The sequence below is a fragment of the Ovis aries genome, chromosome 15 (assembly GCF_016772045.2).
Source record: "Ovis aries strain OAR_USU_Benz2616 breed Rambouillet chromosome 15, ARS-UI_Ramb_v3.0, whole genome shotgun sequence".
Taxonomy (NCBI): Eukaryota; Metazoa; Chordata; class Mammalia; order Artiodactyla; family Bovidae; genus Ovis; species Ovis aries.
The window spans coordinates 53,976,254-53,990,243 of record NC_056068.1 but is presented as its reverse complement, the minus strand read 5'-3'; the positions used below and the strand labels follow the sequence as shown (position 1 = coordinate 53,990,243).

The following is a 13,990-nucleotide window of genomic DNA, read 5'->3' as shown; positions in this document are numbered from 1 at the left end:
CTTAGATAACCTAAGGTTGGCAGTTGCCAGGGGAACCAAACCTGATTAGAGGGAGGGGTCTAAAAGTACTTAGACCCCTCCCACTCCAGACATCTGGGGAAGGGAAAGGCGAGAACATTGACTTCAATCAACAATGGCCAATGATTCAATCAATCATGTCTGTGTAATGAAGCCTCCATAAAAACCTGAAAGAATGGGGTGTAGAGAGAACACAAGGAAGTGCTGGGACGCAGACTCACAGATCTTGGAAGCTCTGCATTCCTTCCCGCATACCTTTACCTTGCTCTATGCAGCTCTTCCATCTGCTATTCCTGAGTGACATCCTTTTACAATAAACTGATAATCTAGTGAGCAAATGTTTTGTTGAGTTCTGTGAGCTGCTCCAGCAAACTAACGGACCTCAAGGAAGCATTTGTGGGAACCTTCAATGTATAGCCAGTTGGTCAGAAACATAGGTAACAATCTATGCTTGCTATTGGCATCTAAAGTATGTGGAGGTGGGGGTGGGGAGGTGGGGGTGGGAGTGTGTGTGTGGGGGTGGGGGTGGAGGGTTGAGAGGGGTGCTGGGCTGAGCCCTTAACCTGTGGGAGCTGATGCTATCTCCAGGTAGATAAGGTGAGAATTGAGTTAAATTGTAGGACAACCAGCTGTTATCAGATATTGTGGAGAAAATCCCCATACACTATGGAGTCAGAAGTGAAGTAGTGATTCGGTGTTGACAGCAGAGGAGAAACACAGGATTGCATTTTTCTTGTAGAATGAGATTAAAATAACATGTGAGTCTGAACTTGATTCTTTTGCTTAAATGAGCATATTAAGACTAATGGTGATGTCCTTGACTAACCTATGAGGATTGTGTTTCTGGATTAATTTAATGGCCTTCATGATTTTACTGTGGTATTTGTCTGTAGGATAATGTTCTTGTTTGGTATGATGTGGCAACATGTCTGCAACTTACTATCAAGTAGATTGGGGAGAAAATTTTTTTTTACATATTTTGAATTTTTTTTAAATTGTACTTGCAACTTTTTTTGTGAGATTGTTTTCCATAAAGTGATAAAGAAAATGTTGTGATGTTCCTTGCATAGTAACTACTCTCTATAAGCAAAATGAAAGTGAAAATTATTTTTCACAACATTTTGTTCATTAAAGTTTATATTTTAAAAAATTTAATAACTTCTCGAGAGTTTGATATATGCCAGGCATTGCTGTAAGCAGTGTGTGTGTACCCTTACCATAGTGCTAGAGATTACAGAGGTAAGGCAAGAGTTCTGTCACCTGCCTAAGGTCACATGTTTTGAGTTTTGAACTGGGATTTGAAAGCAGTCTAACTCCAGTGTTATTAATTCTACATTTTTCTACCTCAATAAAAGAGTATTACAGTATCTCCCGCATGCTGCCAAATAAGAGTTCTCATGTCGCAACTAAAGATGCTGTATGGTACAACTTAGACGCAGCATGCGTGCTAAGTCACTTCAGTGGTGTCCAGTTTTGCCTGCTCCTCTGTCCATGGGATTCTCCAGGGAAAAATACTGGAGTGGATTGCCATGGCCTCTTGTAGGGGATCTTCCCAACCCAGAGACAAACAGGTATTTCTCATGGCTCCTGCACTGGCAGGTTCTTTACCATAACCGTCACATGGGAAGCCCAAGACTCAGAACAACCAAATGAATAAATAAATATTAAAATATATGTATATGTGTGTGTGTGTGTGTGTGTTTAATCCAAGGAAAAAATACTTTGCATTGGTTTTGATGAAAGTGAAAGAGGAGAGTGAAAAAGTTGGCTTAAAGTTCAACGTTCAGAAAACTAAGATCATGGCATCTGGTCCCATCACTTCATGGCAGATAGATAGGGAAACAGTGGAAACAGTGTCAGAGTTTATTTTGGGGGGCTCCAAAATCATTGCAGATGGTGATTGTAGCCATGACATTAAAGGATGCTTAACTCCTTGGAAGGAAAGTTATGATCAACCTAGACAGCATGTTCAAAAGTAGAGACATTACTTTGTCAACAAAGGTCCGTCTAGTCAAGGCTATGGTTTTTCCAGTAGTCATGAATGGATGTGAGAGTTGGACTCTAAAGAAAGCTGAGCACAGAAGAATTGATACTTTTGAACTATGCTGTTGGAGAAGACTCTTGAGAGTCCCTTGGACTACAAGGAGATCCAACCAGTCCATTCTAAAGGAGATCAGTCCTGGGTGTTCATTGGAAGGACTGATGTTGAAGCTGAAACTCCAATATTTTGGCTGCCTCATGCAAAGAGCTGACTCATTTGAAAAGACCCTGATGCTGGGAAAGATTGAGGGCAGGAGGAGAAGAGGATGACAGAGGATGAGATGGTTGGATGGCATCACCAACTCAATGGGCATGGGTTTGGGTAGACTCCAGGAGTTGGTGATGGACAGGGAGGCCTGGCATGCTGTGGTTCATGGGGTCACAAAGAGTTGGACACAACTGAGAGACTGAACTAAAAACTGGTTTTCATCAGAAGTAATTTGAAATCTCAAAAATCATTTGGCATTTTAGAGCTGTCAAAAGGTGCTTTTTAAATGTGCCTAAGTCCAATGTTAAATTCACCCATTCCAGTCCATTTTAATTTGCTGATTCCTAGAATGTCGACGTTCACTCTTGCCATCTCCTGTTTGACCACTTCCAATTTGTCTTGATTCATGGACCTAACATTCCTGGTTCCTATGCAATATTGCTCTTTACAGCATCGGACCTTGCTTCTATCACCAGTCACATCCACAGCTGGGTGTTGTTTTTGCTTTGGCTCCATCCCTTCATTCTTTCTGGAGTTATTTCTCCACTGATCTCCTGTAGCATATTGGGCACCTACTGACCTGGGGAGTTCCTCTTTCAGTATCCTATCATTTTGCCTTTTCCTACTGTTCATGGGGTTCTCAAGGCAAGAATACTGAAGTGGTTTGCCATTGCCTTCTCCAGCGGACCACATTCTGTCAGACCTCTCCACCATGACTCATCTGTCTTAGGTGGCCCCACACGGCATGGCTTAGTTTCATTGAGTTAGACAAGGCTGTGGTCCATGTGATCAGATTGGCTAGTTTTCTGTGATTATGGAATGGGTGCATTTAACTCAGATGACCATTATATCTACTACTGCAGGCAGGAATCCCTCAGAAGAAATGGAGTAGCCATCATGGTCAACAAAAGAGTCCGAAATGCAGTGCTTGGATGCAATCTCAAAAATGACAGAATGATCTCCGTTCATTTCCATGGCAAATCATTTAATATCACAGTCATCCAAGTCTATGCCCCAACTAGTAATACTGAAGGAGCTGAAGTTGAATGGTTCTATGAAGACTTACAAGACCTTTTAGAACTAACACCCCAAAAAGATGTCCTTTTCATTATAGGGGACTGGAATGCAAAAGTAGGAAGTCAAAAACCCCTGGAGTAACAGGCAAATTTGGCCTTGGAGTACGGAATGAAGCAGGGCAAAGGCTAATAGAGTTTTGCCAAGAGAACACACTGGTCATAGCAAATACCCTCTTCCAACAACACAAGAGAAGACTCTACACATGGACATCACCAGATGGTCAACACCAAAATCAGACTGATTATATTCTTTGCAGCCAAAGATGGAGAAGCTCTATACAGTCAGCAAAAACAAGACCGGGAGCTGACTGCGGCTCAGATAATGAACTCCTTATTACCAAATTCAGACTTAAATTGAAGAAAATAGGGAAAACCACTAGACCATTCAGGTATGACCTAAATCAAATCCCTTACGATCATACAGTGGAAGTAAGGAATACATTTAAGGGACTAGATCTGTTAGACAGAGTGCCTGATCAACTATGGACGGAGGTTGTGACATTGTACAGGAGACAGGGATCAAGACCATCCCCAAGAAAAAGAAATGCAAACAAGCAAAATGGCTGCCTGACTCCTTACAAATAGCTGTGAAAAGAAGTGAAAAGCAAAGGAGAAAAGGAAAGATATTCCCATTTGAATGCAGAGTTCCAAAAATAGCAAGGAGAGATAAAAAGCCTTCCTCAGAGATCAATGCAAAGAAGTAGAGGAAAACAACAGAATAGGAAACACTAGAGATCTCTTCAAGAAAATTAGAGATAACAAGGGAACATTTCATGCAAAGATGAGCTCGATAAAGGGCAGAAATGGTATGGACCTAAAGGAAGCAGAAGATATTAAGAAGAGGTGGCAAGAACACACAGAAGAACTGTACAAAAAGATCTTCACAACCCAGAGAATCATGATGGTGTGATCACTCACCTAGAGCCACACATCCTGGAATGTGAAGTCAAGTGGGCCTTAGAAAGCATCACTACGAACAAAGCTAGTGGAGGTGATGGAATTCCAGTTGAGCTGTTTCAAATCCTGAAAGATGATGCTGTGAAAGCGCTGCACTCTATATGCCAGCAAATTTGGAAAACTCAGCAGTGGCCACAGGACTGGAAAAGGTCAGTTTTCATTCCAATCCCAAAGAAAGGCAATGCCAAAGGATACTCAAACTATTGCACAATTGCACTCATCTCGCATGCTAGTAAAGTAATGCTCAAAATTCTCCAAGCCAGGCTTCAGCAATATGTGAACCATGAACTTCCAGATGTTGAAGTTGGATTTAGAAAAGGCAGAGGAACTAGAGATCAGATTGCCAACATCCACCAGATCATCGAAAAAGCAAGAGAGTTCTAGAAACACATCTATTTCTGCTTTATTGACGATGCCAAAGCCTTTGACTATGTGGATCACAATAAACTGTGGAAAATTCTGAAGGACATGGGAATACCAGACCACCTCACCTGCCTCTTGAGAAACCTGTATGCAGATCAGGAAGCAACAGTTAGAACTGGACATGGAACAACAGACTGGTTCCAAATAGGAAAAGGAGTATGTCAAGGCTGTATATTGTCACCCTGCTTATTTAACTTATATGCAGAGTACATCATGAGAAACGCTGGGCTGGAGGAAGCATAAGCTGGAATCAAGATTGCTGGGAGAAATATCAATAACCTCAGATATGCAGATGACACCACCCTGATGGCAGAAAGTGAAGAGGAACTAAAAAGCCTCCTGGTGAAAGTGAAAGAGGAGAGTGAAAACGTTGGCTTAAAGCTCAACGTTCAGAAAACGAAGATCATACCATCTGGTCCCATCACTTCATGGGAAAGAGATGGGGAAACAGTGTCAGACTTTGTTTGGAGGGCTCCAAAATCACTGCAGATAGTCATTGCAGCCATGAAATTAAAAGATGCTTACTCCTTGGAAGGAAAGTTATGACCAACCTAGACAGCGTATTAAAAAGCAGTGATATTACTTTGTCAACAAAGGTCCGTCTAGTCAAGGCTATGGTTTTTCCAGTAGTCAAGAGTGGATGTGAGAGTTGGACTCTAAAGAAAGCTGAGCGCAGAAGAATTGATACTTTTGAACTGTGATGTTGGAGAAGACTCTTGAGAGTCCCTTGGACTACAAGGAGATCCAACCAGTCCATCCCAAAGGAGATCAGTCCTGGGTGTTCATTGGAAGGCCCTATGCTGAGGCTGAAACTCCAATACTTTGGCCACCTCATGCAAAGACCTGACTCATTTGAAAAGACCCTGATGCTGGGAGGGATTGGGGGCAGGAGGAGAAGGGGACAACAGAGGATGAGATGGCTGATGGCATCACCGACTCCATGCACTTGCATTTGGGTGAATTCCTGGAGTTGGTGATGGACAGGGAGGCCTGGCGTGCTGCGGTTCATGGGGTCGCAAAGAGCTGGACACTACTGAGTGACTAAACTGAACTGAACTGAACTGAAGTCCAATGTAGTATTATGTTAAAAAGTAGGAGATACAATCGTATGTATGCATGATGAAAATATGAGATGAAAATACACAAAACTCTTTAAGCAGTAAATGGTGAAAAATAGCTTGAGAAAGATTTTACAAGGAAGAGAACAGGATTATGTAAAAGAAATTTGGAATGTGTACTGGACAGAAGTTTGTTATAAAAACTGGTTGAAACAGGATGTCAGTTCAGTTCAGTCACTCGGTCATGTCCAACTCTTTGTGACCCCATGAACCACAGCACGCCAGGCCTCCCTGTCCATCACCAACTCCCGGAGTCTACCCAAACCCATACCCATTGAGTTGGTGATGCCATCCAACCATCTCGTCCTCTGTCCCCTTCTCCTCCTGCCCTCAATCTTTCCCAGCGTCAAGGTCTTTTCAAATGAGTCAGGTCTTTGCATGAGGTGGCCAAAGTATTGGAGTTTCAGCTTCAACATCAGCCTTCCAGTGAACACCTAGGACTGATCTTTAGGATGGACTGGTTGGATCTCCTTGTAGTCCAAGGGACTCTCAAGAGTCTTCTCTAACATCACAGTTCAAAAGCATCAATTCTTCAGCACTTAGCTTTCTTCACAGTCCAACTCTCACATCCATACATGACTACTGGAAAAACCACAGCCTTGACTAGATGGACCTTTGTTGACAAAGTAATGTCTCTCCTTTGAATATGCTGTCGATGTTGGTCATAACTTTCCTTCCAAGGAGTTAACTGTCTTCTAATTTCATGGAGGCAATCACCATATGCAGTGATTTTGGAGCCCCCCAAAATAAACTCTGACACTGTTTCCACTGTTTCCCCATCTGTTTGCCATGATGTGATGGGACCAGATGCCATATTAGTTTTCTGAATGTTGAGCTTTTCACTCTCCTCTTTCACTTTCATCAAGAGGCTTTTTAGCTCTTCTTCACTTTCTGCCATAAGGGTAGTGAAATTTGCATATCTGAGGTTATTAATATTTCTTCCAGCAATCTTGGTTCCAGCTTGTGCTTCTTCTAGCCCAGCATCTCTCATGATGTACTCTGCATACAAGTTAAATAAGCAGGGTGACAATATACAGCCTTGACGTACTCCTTTTCCTCTTTGGAACCAGTCTGTTGTTCCATGTGCAATTCTGACTGTTGCTTCCTGATCTGCATACAGGTTTCTCAAGAGTTAGGTTAGGCGGTCTGGTATTCCCATGTCCTTCAGAATTTTCCACAGTTTATTGTGATCCACATAGTCAAAGGCTTTGGCATCGTCAATAAAGCAGAAATAGATGTTTTTCTGGGACTCTCTTGCTTTTTTGATGATCCAGCAGATGTTGGCAATTTGATCCCTGGTTCCTCTGCCTTTTCTAAAACCAGCTTGAAAATCTCTGCCCAAAGAAGTGTGTAGAAAACTGAAAAGTGAAACTCACTCAGTCGTGTCCGACCCTCTGTGACCCCATGGACTATATAGTCCATGGAATTCTCAGGCCAGAATACTGGAGTGGATAGCCATTCTCTTCTGCAGGGGATCGTCCCAACCCAGGGATCGAACCCCGGTCTTTACCAGCTGAGCCACAAGGGAAGCCCAAGAATACTGGAGTGGGTAGTCTATCCCTTCTCCAGGGGATCTTCCTGGCCCAGGAATCAAATTGGGGTCTCCTGTATTGCAGGCAGTTTCTTTACCAGCTGAGCTACCAGGGAAGCCCTTAAGGGGGTGGGGCAAAATCCTATTTTTCTCCTTTTAGTGACCCCATTACAATCTATTAAGTTAGTATTTAGTCCACCTTCTCAGAAGTATTAGAAAAAAGTGTCAGTTATAGCCCACTCCATGTAAAGAAAAGTGGAATGTTTTACTGATGAGAAGACCAGACTCTGCCATCTACCGGCACGCCACCTCTAATACATTGAGGGTCACTGTTCGCTTAAGCCATAAACTGGCTGGCTTAAAATAGCAGACGTTTATTCCCTCACAGGTCTGGAGCCTGGAATTTCAAAACCGAGGTGGTGGAAGGGCTATACTCCCTCAGGACAACAATCTCGCAGCTTGGGTCTCCAGCTTGGGGTGGCTCCACGTGTTCCTCGGCTTGTAGCTACTTAACTCCAGTCTCTGCTGCCATCACATGGCCTCTCCCCTTTCCCCTGTGTCTCCTCTTTCTTTTACTTTTAAAGACACTTCTCATAGGATTGAGAACCCTTCTAGATAATCCAAGATCATCTCATCTTGAGATCCTTAACTTAATTATATCTGCAAAGATTTTTTTCCAAGTAAAGTCATATTCAGAAGTTCCAGGGAATAGGGCATGTCCATATTCTTTTGTGGGTGAGTATTTAACCCACCACACCATTCCTGTGTAAGGCCTGCCCCTCTTCTCTCTCAGGCCAGCCTGCCCAAAAGATGGAGAAATTAAGTTGGTGTTAATCTAAACTAGATTGTTTTAAATTAAGATGTTAATTGTAATCTCCAGAGTAACCACTAAGAAAATAACTCAAAAATATACAGTCAAAAGACAAGAGAATTAAAATAATGTATTAGAAAATATATGTTTAACACAAAAGAAGGCAGGAATGGAAGGAGAGTGAGAACAGCAAAATGGCAGATGTGAATCCTACCTTAGTAATTACATTAGATGTAATTAACATTCCAGATGGCAAAAAGTAGAAGTATGTATTTTTAAAAGTCCAAATTATGTCTACAAAAACACAATTCATATTTAAAGACACAGACCGGTTGAAAGGGAAAGGATAAAAGATATTCCATGCAAATAATAACCAAAAGAGACCTGGGGCTATATTATACTAATACAAGCTACACAAAACAGACTTTAAGAAAACTCAAACACCATTAAAAGAAGCTAGAGGAACCCTAAATGAATGGGAAAACATCCAAAACATTTAATATTGTTAAAATGGCAACATTCACCAACTTGATCTGTCCCTTCAAAGGCAATCGCTATCAAAATCCTGGCTGCATTTTTTTGCAGACATTAATAAGCTGATCCAAAAATTCATGTGGGCTTCCCAGGTGGCTCAGAAGGTAAACAATCTGACTGCAATGCACGAGATGAAGGTTCGATCCCTGGGTCAGGAAGATTAAGGGAATGGCAACCCACTCCAGTATTCTTGCCTGGGAAATCCCACGGGCAGAGGAGCCTGGTGGGCTATACAGTCCATGGGGTTGCAAAGAGTCAGACAGGACTGAGCAACTAACACTTTAACTTCCCAAATTCATATAGAAATGCAAGAATAATCAAGACAATCTAAAAAAGATCAAAGGTAGGACTCACATTTCCTGATTCCAAAATTTATTACAAAGCTAATCAAGACAGTGTGCTACTAGAGTAAATAAAGAAATAAAGATCAGTGGAATAGAACTGAAGATCCAGAAATAAAACCCTTACATTTATGATCAATTGATTTTGGACAAAAGTGCCAAGACAGTTTTATGAGGAAAGAATGGTCTTTTCTAACAAGCAGTCCCAGGATAACTGGATATCCACATGAAAAAAAATGAAGTGGGACCCTACATCAACCATACACAAAAATTAACTCAAAATAGATCAGAGATCTAAAGATAATAACAGCTAAGGACTCTAAAATGTTTAGAAGAAAACATAGGAGTAAATCTCTGTAATCTTAGATTAGGCTGTGACTTCTTTGATACAAAAGCATACACTAGAAAAAACAAAACCAAAAATAAACAGAAAAAAAACACGCTAGATACATTAAATTAACTTTCATGCTCCAAAGGACAAGTGGTACATCTTTTCATGAAACATGCTGCATCACAGATGTACCTCGAAAACATTATGCTAAATCAAGGAAGTCAGACACGAAAGGCCACCTACTGAATAATTCCATTGACATAAAATGTTCCAAGTAGGCAATTTCATATAGACAGACAGTATGTTAGTGATTAGTCATTGGCCAGGGGCTGACAGGAAGGGTAGCAAGGAGTGACTGCTAATTAATATGGGGTTTCTTTTGGTGGTGACCAAATTGTTCTGAAATTAGAGTGGTGTTTGATGCACAACTTTGTGAAAAGGATGGGCTTTATGATATGTGAATTATATCTCAAAAAAGTTTTTATTAAAAAAAAAAATGAGGAAGGCTGGCCACTTTGCTGCAGGAACAGTGAGGTAGAGAGAGGCCTAGAAACAGAGAGTTCAGTTTAATAGGTTTGGGAGACCCAGTAAGGGTGTGATGATAAAGATGACCACAGCTATTATTTCCTGTTGAGGGAGCAGGATGAATACTTTTTATTTGTGTATCATATATTTGGATACATATTATCTCACTTATTCAGGAATATAGATTATTCCCTTTTACAGATGAGGAAGCTGAGGTTCAGAAAGGTTAAGTCGTGTATGTTATTAGGGAGGAGAAAGGAGGGGATGGTTTGAGAGACAAAAATGTCACCTTCAGCATCAGCAGGCAGTAATGGAATGGGGCAGGGAAGGGGGATGAGAGCTCACTAGGTCCAGAGGCTGTTTCTGCTATAGTGGGCAGTATAGACATCTAGGCTTCCCTGGTGGCTCAGAGGTTAAAGCATCTGCCTCCAATGTGGGAGACCTGGGTTTGATCCCTGGGTCGGGAAGATCCCCTGGAGAAGGAAATGGCAATCCACTCCAGTATTCTTGCCTGGAGAATCCCATGGACGGAGGAGCCTGGTAGGCTATAGTCCACGGGGTCCCGAAGAGTTGGACACTGAGCGACTTCACCATCACCACAGACATCTAGAAGCCAGATAGGGAAAATAAAAGGAGGCAAAGGTTTTTTAAAAGATAAGTGCTTCACGTATGTTTCTGCCTCCCTTTTTATATAACAAGCACCTAAGAACAGGGGACATTCAATGTGGAAGCTGTTTATTTCCTGCCAGGAGGCATTTCGCAAATGCTGATTTGCTGAGCGATAAAGGGCAAGTCTGTTGGCGTCTCTGGTCCTAGTTTCTCCGATTAGGAGGAATTGCTCATGATGAATGCTAAATTGCTATCTCTGAGCTTTTGAGAGTCTGTGATTTTACTTATCTCTGGCTTCTAGCTCCAACCTGGGGGCTAAGTGTCAAAATTCAAAAAGGAAGGAAAGAAGGAAGGAAGTTGGGCAGCGTTTGCCTCAGACCTAGTCTCAGTGCCCCCTAGTGGCCATATCTGGGAACAACAAGCAGAACTTCGGAATTGACCTTCAGGCAGAGGGCATCACCGACTCAATGGACAAGAGTTTGAGCAAACTCCAGGAGCTGGTGAAGGACAGGGAACCCTGGAGTGCTGCAGTCCATGGAGTCGCAAAGAGTCGGACACGACTGAGCAACTGAACAACAACTGAGACGACAGCCCCACTCCCGCCGTCCATAGGCAGTGGGTCTTCTGGAAAAGGAGATTCCAGCTCGCTCTCTTAAGGTAACAACTCCCAGCCCAAGGCAATGTTCATAACATTTACCTAGAGTACCCCACACACAGCTTAGAGTGAGGCTAGCCTCTGCTCTGCACAGGTGACTGCTAGACAGACACCGTTGCTATTTGCAGGGGACTGATTATAGGATCTGCCACCCCTATTCCAATCCCTCCCCCAAATGAATAACATTTGAGCATACTCAAATCCCTCGTAAAAAATACAGTAGTACAATTGGCCCTACATATCTGCAGATGCAGGATCCATGGAAATGGAGGGCTGACCATATGTTGCCCCAGGTGAAGATGGCCCCTCCAACATTTGCAACCTCCTTATTGGCTTGTATTCTTAAGTAGAGATGGTGAATTTCTTGATGTAGAGTAGGTATTTAATCTTCACAAAATTAATGCTGAGAATACTGGGCTGTGTTTATAGGGGTAGCTTAGCTTAGTCTGACGGAGCCTAGAAAATCCCATGGGCGGAGAAGCCTGGTAGGCTGCAGTCCATGGGGTTGCGAAGAGTCGGACATGACTGAGTGACTTCACTGTCCCTTTTCACTTTCATGTATTGGAGAAGGAAATGGCAACCCACTCCATGGTTCTTGCCTGGAGACTCCCAGGGATGGGGGAGCCTGGTGGGCTGCTGTCTATGGGGTCACACAGAGTCGGACACGACTGAAGCGACTTAGCAGTAGCAGCAGCAGCAGCTTAGTCTGAAGCCAAATGCTGAGGGTCATGGCTAGGCTCAGGTTGGGGCTGGTATGGGAGATGCATCAGAAAACAGGCCTTTTCCCGATCCTAAAGGCAATGTCTGTTCTCTAACCCAGGCTCAGTGTCCTGAGGCCTAAGACCTGCCTGGAGCCACAGAATCCAGTCTCTGTTGGCCCCTCCAGGGCACCTCCTCTCTGCCCTGCCTGCCTCCCCATGGAAACACTCCGGAGAAGCCAGCTCCCTGCCCTTCCATGAGAAGCCCCTTGCAGACCTCTACTGTCACCTCTAGGTGGTTCAGATCAGGAGCCTCTCTGGTCTGCACTTTGCTACTTTGCCCTTCCTGGCAAATTTCCAGTCACCCATTAAGTCCCAGCTCAGGCTGGGGCCCCAGCTCACCAAGGACCACCAGGGTTGGACTAGAGGCCTCTCTGTCACAGCTCTGACCACTCTGAGTATCCTCAGCTGTTTCCAGCGTTTGTTTGTTTCTGCTCCCAAGCTCATAGCTTGTGGCAAAGAGAAATGGTCCCTGAGGTAAATGGTTGGGACAGGCATTGCATGCGTGCATGCTAAGTCACTTCAGTCTTGTCAGACTCTGTACGACCCTATGGACCCTAAACTGCAGGCTCCTCTGTGTCTGGGGTTCTCCAGGCAAGAATACTGGAGTGGGCTGCCAGTCCCTCCTCCCGGGGATCTTCCAGTCCCAGGGATCGAACCCACGTCTCCTGCATTGACAGGCAGGTTATTAGTGCCATCCAGGAAGCCCCAGGACAGGTGTTAGGCAGTGGAAAATGAGAAGTTCCCTTAGCTCAAGTGGGAAAGATCCCAAAAAGTATTCGGTACTCATTGAACTGAATGGAATTAGAATAGAGAGCCAGCATCTTGTGAGATCCAGGTGTGCATGAAATCACTAGATGCCAGCAGGCCAGGCCTTAGTTGTGGTATAACTAAGGCCAGAAGCAAGGAGCATGGTTGAGTGATCCATATGGACCTTTCTAGCTCAGCTATTCCAAGACCTTACTGCAGGAGAGTAGCCTTTCCCAGGGGAGGTAGGCAGCTGTGAAGGGGGCTCCAGTGAGCCCTGCCCCCTGGTGTTCACTGTGTGTTGTGTAATCCTCACGAGTACGAGTGGGACGTAGTGACTTCCATCTAAAGAAGAATATGGCAAAAGTGATAGGTTGTCACTACTGAGATTAGATTATAGAAGACTATGGTTTCTATGATGCTGAAGATGAAACTCCAATACTTTGGCCACCTGATGTGAAGAACCGACTCATTGGAAAAGACCCTGATGCTGGGAAAGATTGAAGGTGGGAGGAGAAGGGGATGACAGAGGATGAGATGGTTGGATGGCATTACCGACACGATGGACATGCGTTTGAGTAAGCTCCGGGAGTTGGTGATGGACAGGGAAGCCTGGTGTGCTGCAGTCCATGGGGTTGCAAAGAGTCAGATACAACTGAGGGACTGGACTGAACTGAACTGATGTTTCTGTTTGAACTCTGGTTCTTCTTGCTTACTCTCTCTGATGCAGCCAGCTGCCATGCTGTGAGCTACTCTACCAAAAGGCCCATGTGGCAAGGAACTGGGAGTGGCCTCCAGTCAAAGCCAGTGAGAAGTGAATCCCACCAGCCGTCAAAAGAATGACCTTGGGAAAAAAAAAAAGAATGACCTTGGAAGTGGATCCTCCCCAGGTTGAGCCTTGGGATGACTGCAGCCCAGCTGATACCTTGACTGCCTTGTATGAGACCCTGAAGCAGACCCAGCTAGGCTGTACCTTGACTACTGACCCTTAAAAACTGTAGACAGTGTTGTTTGCAGCCACCAAGTTTTGGAGTAATTTATTACACAGCAATTGATAACTAATATACCACAAAGGGCCATGTGGGCTGAAAGCGGGAGAGGGCTCAGCAGGCAGCCCAGCTGGGGCAGTGGTCTCCCCAAGCATCAGCAGCAAGATGCTGATGTGGCCCCAACGATAACTCATAGAGGACACTTGTTTTCATTTATTCATTTAGGAATATACAAAAGTCTGACATGGTATAATCTCATCAAGAGAAAACAGAGTACACAGAGGACTAGCTTTCCTCCCTGGGCCCCCCTCTCAGAAAA

The 13,990-nt window shown here is 43.8% G+C and overlaps 1 protein-coding gene across 3 annotated transcripts in view; it reads right to left on the bottom strand.

Moving 5' to 3' along the window:
* Nucleotides 1–8,292: 8,292 nt before the first annotated feature.
* DGAT2 (diacylglycerol O-acyltransferase 2) overlaps nt 8,293–13,990 on the bottom strand; it is a 38,526-nt gene continuing 32,828 nt past the window's right edge. For all 3 annotated transcript variants that reach the window (XM_027979550.3, XM_060399448.1, XM_042233266.2), the window contains exon 8: nt 8,293–13,990. This exon is cut by the window's right edge and continues 1,067 nt beyond it. The gene's annotated coding sequence lies outside the window, so the exon portion shown is untranslated.